This window comes from Moschus berezovskii, chromosome 14, assembly GCF_049115385.1.
Source record: "Moschus berezovskii isolate FMDL1 chromosome 14, NW_MosBer_1.0, whole genome shotgun sequence".
Classification (NCBI taxonomy): domain Eukaryota; kingdom Metazoa; phylum Chordata; class Mammalia; order Artiodactyla; family Moschidae; genus Moschus; species Moschus berezovskii.
In genome coordinates this window covers 48,380,885-48,392,976 of record NC_142473.1, presented here as the reverse complement: position 1 = coordinate 48,392,976, position 12,092 = coordinate 48,380,885, and the positions used below count along the sequence as shown (strand labels likewise).

At 47.9% G+C, this 12,092-nt stretch overlaps 1 protein-coding gene across 5 annotated transcripts in view; it reads right to left on the bottom strand.

Moving 5' to 3' along the window:
• TRIM66 (tripartite motif containing 66) overlaps nt 1-12,092 on the bottom strand; it is a 56,392-nt gene that overhangs the window by 38,555 nt on the left and 5,745 nt on the right. Inside the window, exon 1 of one of the 5 annotated variants that reach the window (XM_088843100.1) lies at nt 4,701-5,072. The exons of the other annotated variants lie outside the window; for them this stretch is intronic. The gene's annotated coding sequence lies outside the window, so the exon portion shown is untranslated. Of the gene's footprint in view, nt 1-4,700; nt 5,073-12,092 lie in introns of those variants that run through there. 5 annotated transcript variants of the gene reach the window in all.

Genomic DNA, 12,092 nt, shown 5'->3' with positions numbered 1-12,092 from the left:
ATGTGCAGAGAGGCCTTAGTTGTCTCAGGTAAGCCACCTGAAGCCAAAACAAGCCAGGGAACCCCAACTGACCCACCAACTGAACACAGACATGGGTAAGCACAGCAGAGATTAGCCAGGCCCAGCGCAGCCCAGCAGAACCACCCAGAGTATCCCAGCCCAAACTGTAAGCCTGCAGAATCATAAATAAAGCTTGGTTATTGTTTTAACCACCAAGATTTGGAGTGGCTTTCGATGCAGCAAAAGGTAACTGACATATCCTGGAAAAATGAAATCTACAAAATCATGCAAAATAATAGTTTACTACTGCTCTTCTCCTCACCTACCACTCCTCCCTTAGCCTCCGCAGAGCCATGGACTTTAATGACAGAGCTGGATCTGCAATCTCCTAGATACTCTCCTGCCCGTCAACAGACGTGGAAAAGGATGTTTTGCACAGGGGGCATCATCCAGGGGCATCATGCAACTGTCCCTCCCTTCCACTTGGCTTGTCAGGGAAGACCCTCCTCATTTCGCCCCAGGTCAGAAATGCTGTTCTAATTGTTGAAAATAATTTCCATGAGGCTTCCAACTCCCTGGTAGCAGATGCTCAAACATTAGTCATAGTAACACAGTCTCATTAGCATGATGAGAAAAAGAGAAATAACTGAATAGATCAGACAAGGCCTCATCACAAAAACTGTACCTCCCATGGTCCTAAAGGGCAAAATTCGTAGCTTGTGGATCAAGGCCCTTTCCATACTGGCTTCAACTCTTTCTAGTCTCATCTCTAGCTTCACCTGCCACACATCCTATGTCCTTGCCATGCCAAATACCTCTGCTATCCCCTAAATGCACCAAATCTTTGCATAACTCTTGTGTTTGTGGAAGTGTTTGTTCCCTCTCCCTAAAATACTCTTTCTTGCTACGCTACTCCTTTTCAGATAAACTCCTTCCTAGTCATCCTTCCAAACTGGTTCGAATGTTCTAGCTTTGAGAAGCAGGGTTGATTTCCCTTAGGAAGAGTTAATTATTCCCTCTTCAGGGTTCCCATAGTACCCTGAACATCCTTCTAATATAACATATATCACATTGCATTTTAACTATCTGTTCATATGTCTACATACAAAAATAATCCACAATTGATACTAAAAAATATTGTATGATTTTTAGCATATTTAACAGTTATGTTTCTTTCCAGTTTGAGTATTCCACGTGTATTCCTTGCACTTGCAGCCAATGAAAGTAGAAAAAAGCCATCTGGAAGTTTTCTGGGTGGTGGAAAAAACCAGCCCAGGAAAATAAAGGAATCAGGTCTGATTCAGAGCAGAGGTGTGGGCCTTAGGAAAGGCTGTGAATTGGGAGATGTGGGTTCCAGGTTCAAGACTGTCATTAACTGTGCAGCCTAAAATCAGTGCCCCTTTTCTCTGAATCACACTTTCTATATCCTTAAGTGAGAAGAATGGCAATAGCAGGGAAGTATGGATTACCCAGGCTTCCCTGGTAGATCAGACAGTGAAGAATCTGCCTGCAATGCAGGAGACCTGAGTTCGATCCCTGGATCGGGAAGATCCCTCTGGAGAAGAGAATGGCAACCCACTCCAGTATTCTCGCCTGGAGAATCTCATAGACAGAGTAGCCTGGTGGGCTACAATCCATAGAATCACAAAGAGTCAGACACGACTGAGTGTGACTAACACACACACACACACACACACACACATGGATTTCTCAACCCTCCTCCTCTGCAACTAGGCTTCAGAAATAAATTCCCCTGGGCAAGATGGGAAGAGACAGACCACCCTTGCCAGCAAGTCAGGGACAGGCTTGTGGCTGAGGGAGGCCTGGACCGAATAGCTCCTCGTGTCTGAAGAGGGGCTACTGCAGCTGACAGCAGAGCTGGAGAACCACAGCGGCAGCGGCACCCGGGTTCCAGGAGAGCTGGAGGGCCCAGAGGAGACACGGATGACATGGGCTCTCTGTGTCATATTTTGCCCAGGAATTCTCATCTTCCCTCAGGAGGTCCATAGCCTCCCTAGCCCCCATCAAGCTGTGTCAACCTTGAGCTTTTTGTTTTTTAAAGAAGATTCCCCATTTTTCAATGAGGATACCAAAACAAAGTTCTTTTTTTGACAACTGGAATACATAAACTCTTAGAGCTGTGCATATATATAAAATGACCAAATAAAAATTTACAATATTTAACATTTAGTTATTAAGACAGTTTATAATATTTAATATTAATTTAGTTATTTAAATCACAAATTACATAAAATATTGTTTAGATATATTGCTTTTATTTTTCTACTTGAATTTTTCAAGCAACAGCATTGAGCTTTTATTTCACACAGAGGAACATCCGTTCTGAGAAATGGAGGACCAGGGCCCAAAAGCCACACAACCATCCCCAAAGCGCTTCTGCTTCCAGAGTGAAGAACTCACAGGTACCAGAGGTCCTCTGAAAACTGAGACTGTTCAGTCCCTCTGTCACAAGAGTGAGCACTTCTGGGCTCTGGGAGGGTAAGGCAGATTATTCTTTTACCACCACTCCCTATATTAGGCACTTTACAGGTTTATTTAACTGTCAATCCACCACACAGAGGTAGGCATTATCCCCATTCCAGAGTTGGGTAGACTGAGGCTCCAAGAAGTTGTCACCTACGGAAGATCACAGAAAGTGGGGACAGAACTTCAACTGGAACCCAGGTCTGTCCACCTCTAAAACTCACCCCTGCCCATGTCGCTATACTCCTCTCTAATTCAAGTGTTTGGATAAGGAAATGGCAATCCAATTCAGTATTCCTGCCTAGAGAATTCCATGGACAGAAAGCGACTACACTTTCACTTTTCACTGTCAACTCAAGTGTAAACAAACAAGGTAATTTTAATTTTAACTAGCTAAATAATTTGATTATAAGTAAAATATTCCATAATAATGATCGAACTCTAAAGATGATCTGGACCCAGCTTTGAATTTGAAATCCAGGAAGAGCTGGGAGACAGCCCCAGCGATGCTTATAGTTTTAAGAAATATGATATTTGAGAAAAGGCAAATGAAGCAGAGTTTTTCTGCCTTGAAAAATAAATCTGGGGGCAGTTTCATTCTGTAGATGAGTGGTTCTCAAACTCTGTTACGTATTTGAATCATATGAGGTACTTTTAAACATCCTGATGCCTAGTCCACAGCCCATGTCAATTAAACCAGTTTCAGGAGGTGGGAGCCAGGCAGCAGTATTTTTTAAAATTCCCCAGGTGATTACAACGTACAACCAAGTTTGAGAACCAATGCTGTAGAGTGAGTACCCCTTCCCCCTGTGGCTGAGCCTGATAGACCGGCCCCTGCATCTCAGCAGCTGAGAAAGGTAGGCTTACCCCGTCTTAAAGAGGCTTCAGCAAGTTAAGAAAGATTCTGAGTGCAGTTGTTATGTATTTCCCCTCTGGCAGAGAGGAGAAACAGACAGAAGGGTGTCCTCATCCCAGGTCCCCAGCGGGGTGGTAGGGAATTGGGGGACACAATTTGCCTCCCAGAACTCCCAGCTTCACAGAAGGACCCGTGAGCAGACTTAGGGAGCAGCCTGGGATCTGGCACTACAACCGCTGCTGCTGCCTAGAGTGCGATAAGCCCAGAACTTGGTGAGGGGAGTCTACCCTCAGATATGAAGGGCAGGACCAAGGCAACCTAGGCATAGGGCTGGGGTGGGAGAGAATTCCCAAAGAGGTCTCAGAAAACTAGCACTGGGTCAGCCTGGCTCAACAGGTAGGGACACGTGCACATAAGCCTGAACTCAGTGCTAATCATCCCTCTGAGGGTTAAAAAAGTCCTTCATTCTAAAGCTCTTGGCCAGAGCTCCCTGAAACTTTGCAGCTGGGGCCCATACTCTGACTCCAACAGAGCAGTGGCATCGTCTGGAGAAGACTGATGTTCTACTGCCAGCTCTCACCTGTAGAACCAAAGCTGCACAAACCTAGCTTCCAGACATAGCTTTTCCCACTGTTCACCTAGATCAATTCCCTCACCATAAAGATGGTGACACAAAGGCCCAGAGAGAGGGAGGGACATAGCTAAAAAAACCACAGGTCCCTGTAAACCATAGACGGTACCCTGGACCCCTGAGCAGTCCCTGATTACCTCTGCAGCCACAAGTAAGACATTCTACCTCTCTATGCCTCTACCAGACGTTATACAAGGAGGAAAAACTCTCTAGTTATATCCTCTGGCAGGATATATCCTCCTCACTAACCACTCCTGCCCTCCCACCCAAGGCAGCCCCAGGGTACTGGGCATCAGCTAAGGCCCCCACCACATGAGCCCCCAAAGCCTTCCTCTAGCCCAAAGCTCATAGCAGCAGCACCACCTTTAAGAAACATGTTGCACCCACTCCCCAGATGCCCCCTCCCTGTTAGAAAGACAGATTTCGATCCTAAGGTGATTCTGCTCCTACCCCTGGCTGCTAGCAGGCTTACCTGTGGTGCCTGCTGCCCTGTGACTAGAGCAACACCTGGGGGAGAAGTCAGAAGAGCGACAGGTGAGCCCACCACAGGTCCCAGAGGATGTTGCTTACCAAGTGCCCAGGAACACCCACCCTGCACGCTGCAGCCAGCTGGGCTACAGGGCCTAAGCCTCGGGGAGCTGGATACTGGGCGGGGAAAGGGGAGCAGTCTGAGTCCTCTCCTCCTCTCCCTGATGCATCCTCAGCCAGGGCTGCGTTTCTCCATCTCACCTGAGACGCTTCTGCAAGAAGGGGCTTGGTTGACTCCTCCTGTTCCTGTTTATCTCGAAGGCTCTGCAGTATTTTTCCCAAACTGAACAGCGAGAGGGAGACCTCAGAGAGGCGACTCTCTTCCTAGCTGCATCTCCTTCCTAATCCTCTGGGTGCCTTGGAACAGCTCCTCAGAAGGAAGAAAACGAGATTTTCAACTTTCAGGAACTAGCTCTGTCGCCCTCTGCATAGCTCAGGAGGCCATCACTCCCAGCCTTTTAGGACTCGATCCAAAAATCCTTCAGCCCTCCATGTTCCCCAAAATGACAGTGATCATGTGTGGCTGGAACCTGCCCCGATCCGGCAGCTCATTTAAATAGAGCTCATCACAACAACAGTGTTGGTGGAGAAGTGAGTAGCTGCAGGGCCCTGGGGACCCCCTGTTTATACGTAGGAAGAATGATGCAATCTGGGTATCAAAATAGCAATCCAGAATGGAATAACAGGCTCACGCAGCAGCGGTGCCGGCACAGCCAGAGCTCAAGTTGACACACTCTGTCAGCCCCACACTACTGCAGCACGCAGATGCCAGGCACACACTCTCACCGCGGCGTTCCAAAAATCAGCAGGAGCCCAAGATAGCCCTCCATGCCCCCGGCACAGAAGGAGGGTGGGGGTGAGGGGGCTCCGACAGACATTAAAATCTGTCTCCTACACACTCACCTGCTCCTGCCACTTCACCTGAAGTCCTTATCCTGTGACGTCACAGTCAGTTGCCATAGAGACCAAATGTCCGTCACAGCAGAGGATTAGGACTTCAGATGAAGACACACATTTGCAGCGCACAAAGGTCCTGAGAGGTGTCCCTGGCAGCCAACCCTCCCCCTCCCCCCAGGGAGATACAGTCACACACAAGCTGGGAGAGAAACAGCAAGGAAAAACAGGGTCAAGTTAGAGGGAAGATGTGAGGATGGGTCAAGACTACAAGTCTGGGATAATTGCAAAAGCCCAGAGTACAGGAACATTTTCAAGAGCACAGAGGGAAAAGTGACGGGAATGAGCTTGGAAAGACTGGCAGGAGAGCATGCTCCTGAAGAGCCCTGCCTGCTGAGCCAAGGAGCCTTTATCCTAAAAGCAGAGGCCACCCAAAAAGGCTCTGAAGACTGACAGACTGGGCTTTATGACTGCCTTGATGGACTAGGGCTTCCCTGGTGGCTCTGCCTGCAATGCGGAAGCCCCGGGTTCGATTCCTGGGTGGGGAAGATCCCCTGGAGAAGGTAATGGCTACCCACTCCAGTATTCTTGCCTGGAGAATCCCATGGACAGAGGAGCTTGGTGGGCTCTAGTCCACGGGGTTGCAAAGTCAGACGTGACTGAATAATACTGATGGACTGGAGACGGGAGAGGGGAGTGGGAGTAGGGAAGAGGTTAAATGGGAGCCTAAATGAGGACAGAAGTGGAAAGGGACAGAAGAATTGTTTCAAAGAGAACCAATACAACAAGACCAAAGTGGGATGCTGAGCAGAGTGGTGGTGCGTGTGACGGAAAACATGCACAGGCTGCCATGCACAGACAAAGGTAGCAGGAGGAGGAAGCAGTACCTGTATTTTACTTTCTGTGGCATCCATAGCCTCTTAAAAAGATCAGGCCTCATTCTGCCTCACTGGACCAATGATTTACAAATCTGGAAGGTTTATTAGAAATTCCCTATCAACCAAACCCAAATCTCCTGGGTGTGGGTACGGGACCAGGAGTCTATATTTTTAGCAAGTTTCCAAAATAATTCTTAGGCATCCAGATCAGAGAGATAGATAGATGGATCTATATATCTGCCAGGTGGCGCTAGTGGTAAAGGACCTGTCTGCCAATGCAAAAGATATAAGGGACGACGAGGGTTCGATCCTTGGGTCGGGAAGATCCCTTGGAGGAGGGCATGGGAACCAACTTCAGTATTCTTACCTGGAGAATCCCATGGATAGAGGAGCTTGGTAGCCTATAGTCCAAAGGGCCGCAAAGAGTCCGACATGACTGAAGCGACTTAGCACACACATACAGACCAGCACTGGTTCAAGGGACCAGAAATCTCGAACCCGTTGCCTGGACAACTACAGTAGCCTCCTAGCAGGTCTTTCTATATCTTGTCTCCTGTCATCATTCTTTTCAGTAAGCCTGAATGATTTTTCAAAAATACAGATTTGATTATATTCCACTGACCCCAAACCTTCAATGTCTCCGTACTGTCTACCGAACAGCCTAAATTGGTTAAGATCCTTTTGTTTGGAAAGGGAATTTGGCCCTAAATTCCCTTTCCAAACAGAGTTCCTACTTCTCTCCGTCAAGTAATCCTATATATGTGCTAAAACTCCCTTCTGTTCCTCCTGCTGTCCCCTCCCTGCCCCTCATCCTAACACCACCCCTTGCCTGTGATTCCCTTCCATATCTTTTGGCCCTGTCTGGCTCCTATGCAGCTATTTCTATTTGATGCCACCCACAGGTTCAAATTTCCCCAATTTCCCCAAGCAGAGCCTAAAACAAGGGTCAGAAAACTAATTCATCTGTTTTTGTAAATAAACTTCTATTAGGACAGTCATGCCCATTTATTTTGATATTGCCTATGACTGCTTTTGTGCTGCAATGGCAGAGTTGAGTAGTTGTAACAGAGCCTCTATGAGGCAAAGCCCAAAATTACTTCCTATCTATACAGAAAAGGTCTGCTGATCCCTGACCTAAAGCAAGAGCTAACATGTTTCAGTCTCACCCTTAGGGGTTCAATTCCAATAATGGGGAACCTACTTACTCCAAAGCCAACTGCCATCCCTGTATGCTCTAGTTCTGCTGGGTCACATTTCAGCTAGATCTTCAGTTTGGGGGCTTCTGTGTTGGCTCAGATGGTAAAGAATCTGTCTGCAATGCAGGACACTGGGGTTCAATCCCTGGGCCGGGAATACTACTCAATCCAGTATTCTTGCCTGGAGAATTCCATGGACAGAGGAGCCTGGCGGGCTACAGACTTCTGGGGCCACAGAGAGTTGGAAATGACTAAGCTAGCACTTTCACTTTGGGAGGATGTAACTTAACAAGGAAAGGGCATTTCAGAAGCGGGGGACACCATAAACAGAGGATAACAGATGACAAAGTGTGAGGCCCTGTGGGGAATGAATGTAAAGCCCATGCAGAGGAATGACAGATGAGGTTTTTTGAATAAAATTAGTGCAGGGTCAGATAGGGAAGCGCCTTAAAGCCCACGGCTAAGCTTCTGTTCTAAACTACAAGCAATTAAGAGCCCTTTAGTCTGTGAAGAAAGCTGATCACCAAAGAATTGATGCTTTTGAACTGTGGTGCTGGAGAAGACTCTTGAGAGTCCCTTGGACTGCAAGGAGATCCAACCAGTCCATTCTAAGGGAGATCGATCCTGGGTGTTCATTGGAAGGACTTATGCTAAAGCTGAAACTGCAATACTTTGGCCACCTCATGCGACGAGTTGACTCACTGGAAAAGACTCTGATGCTGGGAGGGATTGGGGGCAGGAGGAGAAGGGGACGACAGAGAATGAGATGGATGGATGGCATCACTGACTCGATGGACATGAGTTTAAGTGAACTCTGGGAGTTGGTGATGGACAGGGAGGTCTGGCGTGCTGTGGTTCATGGGGTCGCAAAGAGTCGGACACGACCGAGCGACTGAACTGAACTGAACTAGGTACCAGAAACTCAGGCCTAGGATAGGAGAGAGTGGTCAGAGTTGAAGCCAGAGGATTTCCTAGCATAACCCACTACGTGGGGCACTACGTGAACTAAGGTCAGGCAAGGGGATCCAGGGACTGTGAGTCAGAGCTAGGTAGCAGATCCGAGCCAAGAGTCAGAACCTGGGCATAAGAGCCAGGTGACGGATACAGGCTGGAGATGGATGAGCACATGCTCCTAGGAAGTGCCTGTGAAGTAAGCTTCTTGTGTCAAGCCAATGCCCACAGCAGAATGCAGAAAGCACGGGTAGGATGAAACTGAGCCCATCTCACAGAGTGGCAACTCTATCTCTTTTCACTCCCTATCTCAAGAGTCAGTCCAGGAACTGATGCACTAACACACACTATGCAAGGCCATTGTCCCAATTTCCAACTGGGCCTGGCCTGAGGGACAGTGGGGGAACCAAGGGCAGCACCCTACTCTAGCTCTGTGGTTCCTACTGTCCCTCAAGCCCAGACAAGCCCTAGATTGACAGCAAGGGAGCTACCTGAATTTTTTTTCTTTGCTCTGTAAGTGACCAATTATGTGACAGCAGAATTCTAGAACTTCCTGGAATTCTGATGTCCCATGTACTCAATGAGGGGTTAGAGATACACTCTTATAGGTCTTTCCTGCTCTCCAGCCATCACAGCAGTCAACAATGACTGGTCTCTCTTAAATGAGAGAGTTCCAGCAGACAAGAGGCCCCTCCAAGACCCCGTCCATGAATCACATCTACCTTGAACTCCCTCTCTAGCTAGAGCCTTCCAAGTAGTCCTGGCAGCAGCAAATACATCCCCCAAAACACAGCCTGCCTCCTTCCTATCACCAGGGGAATTGTTCTCCCAGTAATGGTACTGTTCTGAGGTACCAGTGGTACTCCCAGGGCCCTAGAGAGCCAATTAATGTGAGGAAAACTGTTCACAAACTAAAGAAACCATCCTGCTGATAGGGCTCCAGCACTCCAGGTTCTGCACCTGCTGCACACGCAGCTCAGCAGCCTGCCTTCCACCTGGGAAATTTGGGTCACTGTCCACACCAGACCCCACAATGGTTGCACACACTGTTCATCACCTGGAGTGAGCAAGCAGCAGTCATCTCACCTGCCAATCTTCTGTTGCTGAGACCTCACCCCTCCCCCGACTCCCACCTCCCACTCTCACCCCAGGTCATCAGAGCCCCTCCAGTTGAGCAGCTCATTAAGATAAGTACCATTTCCCTCTCTGATTCTGAGGTTGTAGCATCTTGCATCAGGTCCCTCTCTTTGCATCTTCCCAAAGCCCCAAGGCCTGCCCATGAAAGGACAGAGATTGCTCCCCCTTTCAGCATTTGTAGTTTTCAAGGAGTATGCTGTTACCTGTCACTAGCTTCAGGAAGCAGGAGGCTGTGGTGGTTATTTGGTGTTCCTAGAGCTCTTCAAGTCCAGTCCCAGAGAATACCCAGGATTACCCAGTCAATTAGTGTCTAAACCAAGCTACAGGGCCCATGACTTCCAGACCAGGGTCTCTGTCCATCGATCATCCACACTGATACTGGGAAAAATGATACCAAACAAGAAGAGACTGAAATCTAGATCTCAGAATCAAGGTCTCACATCAAGAATTTGTGTTTTATTAGATTTGAAGAGAAAGATTAATGTTCCTTTTACTTACACTAGGAAGGAAATATCCAATTAATAGCCTTCCTCTCCTAAAATAACAAATATAATCATGTGTGTGTGTGCGCGCGCAGGGGCGCACACACACGCTAGTCACTCCGTTGTAGCTGACTCTTTGTGACCCCATGGACTGTAGCCTCCAGCCTCCTCTGTCCATGGGGATTCTCCAGGCAAGAATCCTGAAGTGGATTGCCATGCCCTCCTCCAGGGGATCTTCCCGACTTAGGGACTGAACCCAGGTCTCGTGCATTGCAGGTGTATCCTTTACCATCTGAGCCACAGGGAGTCCCAGAACCACAGGAGCCCTGAAAATTTTGAAGACAGACCCAGCATATAGTAAACAGCTTCAGGCATGTTAGCTTCTTTCAGAGCTTGCTACATTTATTTAAAGTATCACTTGGGGACTCAGTGGCCAACTTTCCAGGTAGAATTTGATCTGGGACCATTTTCAAATAGGTTTAAAAGCCAACAGTCCCAAGTAGATAGTCTCATTGGCTGAGTAGACCCATTTCCAATATCCAGCCTTTCTGTGTGCTCAGCATACCACTGCCTTTGCTTTGGTCCCCATCACTAGCTTTCAAAGACCTGGTCCAGCTGCTTTCCTCAGGGCCTAAGACCTGATGGAGATCCACTTCCTAGTGTGATGGAGTTGCTGGGGAGAATTTCAACTAGGCTGTGACTGCATTAATGGAAGATCTGCACCCAATGTCTCAGGCAGAAGGATTGGTTCTTTCCTCAGATTCTCCCTTGAGTCTCTCCATTAGCGCAGTGATTCCAGTGGGTGAGGAATCTCCCCCTGAGCAAACTGTCACAGTGCAGATCACAAGCTCCAAAGGTGGATGAAACTGAGTTTGACTTGACCTGACCTGACACTTAGTAGTTGTTAGACCTTCAGTTCAGTTCAGTTCAGTTGCTCAGTCGTGTCCGACTCTTTGAGACCCCACGAATCACAGCACGCCAGGCCTCCCTGTCCATCACCAACTCCCAGAGTTCACTCAAACTCACGTCCATCGAGTCAGTGATGCCATCCAGCCATTTCATTCTCTGTCGTCCCCTTCTCCTCCTGCCCCCAATCCCTCCCAGCATCAGAGTCTTTTCCAGTGAGTCAACTCCTCGCATGAGGTGGCCAAAGTATTGGAGTTTCAGCTTTAGCATAAGTCCTTCCAATGAACACCCAGGATTGATCTCCTTTAGAATGGACTGGTTGGATCTCCTTGCAGTCCAAGGGACTCTCAAGAGTCTTCTCCAACACCACAGTTCAAAAGCATCAATTCTTCGGCGCTCAGTTTTCTTCACAGTCCAACTCTCACATCCATACATGACCACTGGAAAAACCATAGCCTTGACTAGACGGACCTTTGTTGGCAAAGTAATGTCTCTGCTTTTTAATATGCTACATAATCACAATTCCCAGGTTTTTCATCTGTAAAATGGGGATAATACCTATGTTAGAGGGTTGTTGTGAAGTTTAGAAAAGATAATACAGGCATAAATACTCCATATAGCCTCTCGCAACCAGAAGATGCTTGATAAATATGATTTGCACCTCACAACTTGAGGAATAGAAAGGGGCAGTGTCATAACTGGAAAAATGTTTCCTTTCGGTCAAGAGCCATGGGATATTTTTGTGGACCCACTGCTTATCATTTGTTCAATAAGTATTCACTTAAGCCCTCAGCCAGTGTCAGGGTCTGTGTTGGACGTGGCATTGCAGAGATGCAAGGCACAGTCCAGCTGAATGAGAAGATGCCCACTTCATGCCCTCCGCCTGTGCTGGGCCCCACTGCAAACATGCAGGTCTGGGGAGGCTCCACTGAGGGATTAGAGTTAAAAATCAGCTGGAAAGACCCTGATCTCAGGCATAGTCCTGCTTCCATTCAACATGGCAACTGCTTGGCTGTGCCCAACAACCAGGAGGAACAGATTTATGGAAATAGACTCATCCCCATGCCACGTGGCCCCATGTGTCTGGAGGCATTGAAGCTAACGGTCTATTTAATTCTTCAGCCTCTATCCATCTCCCCTGCTAACCCT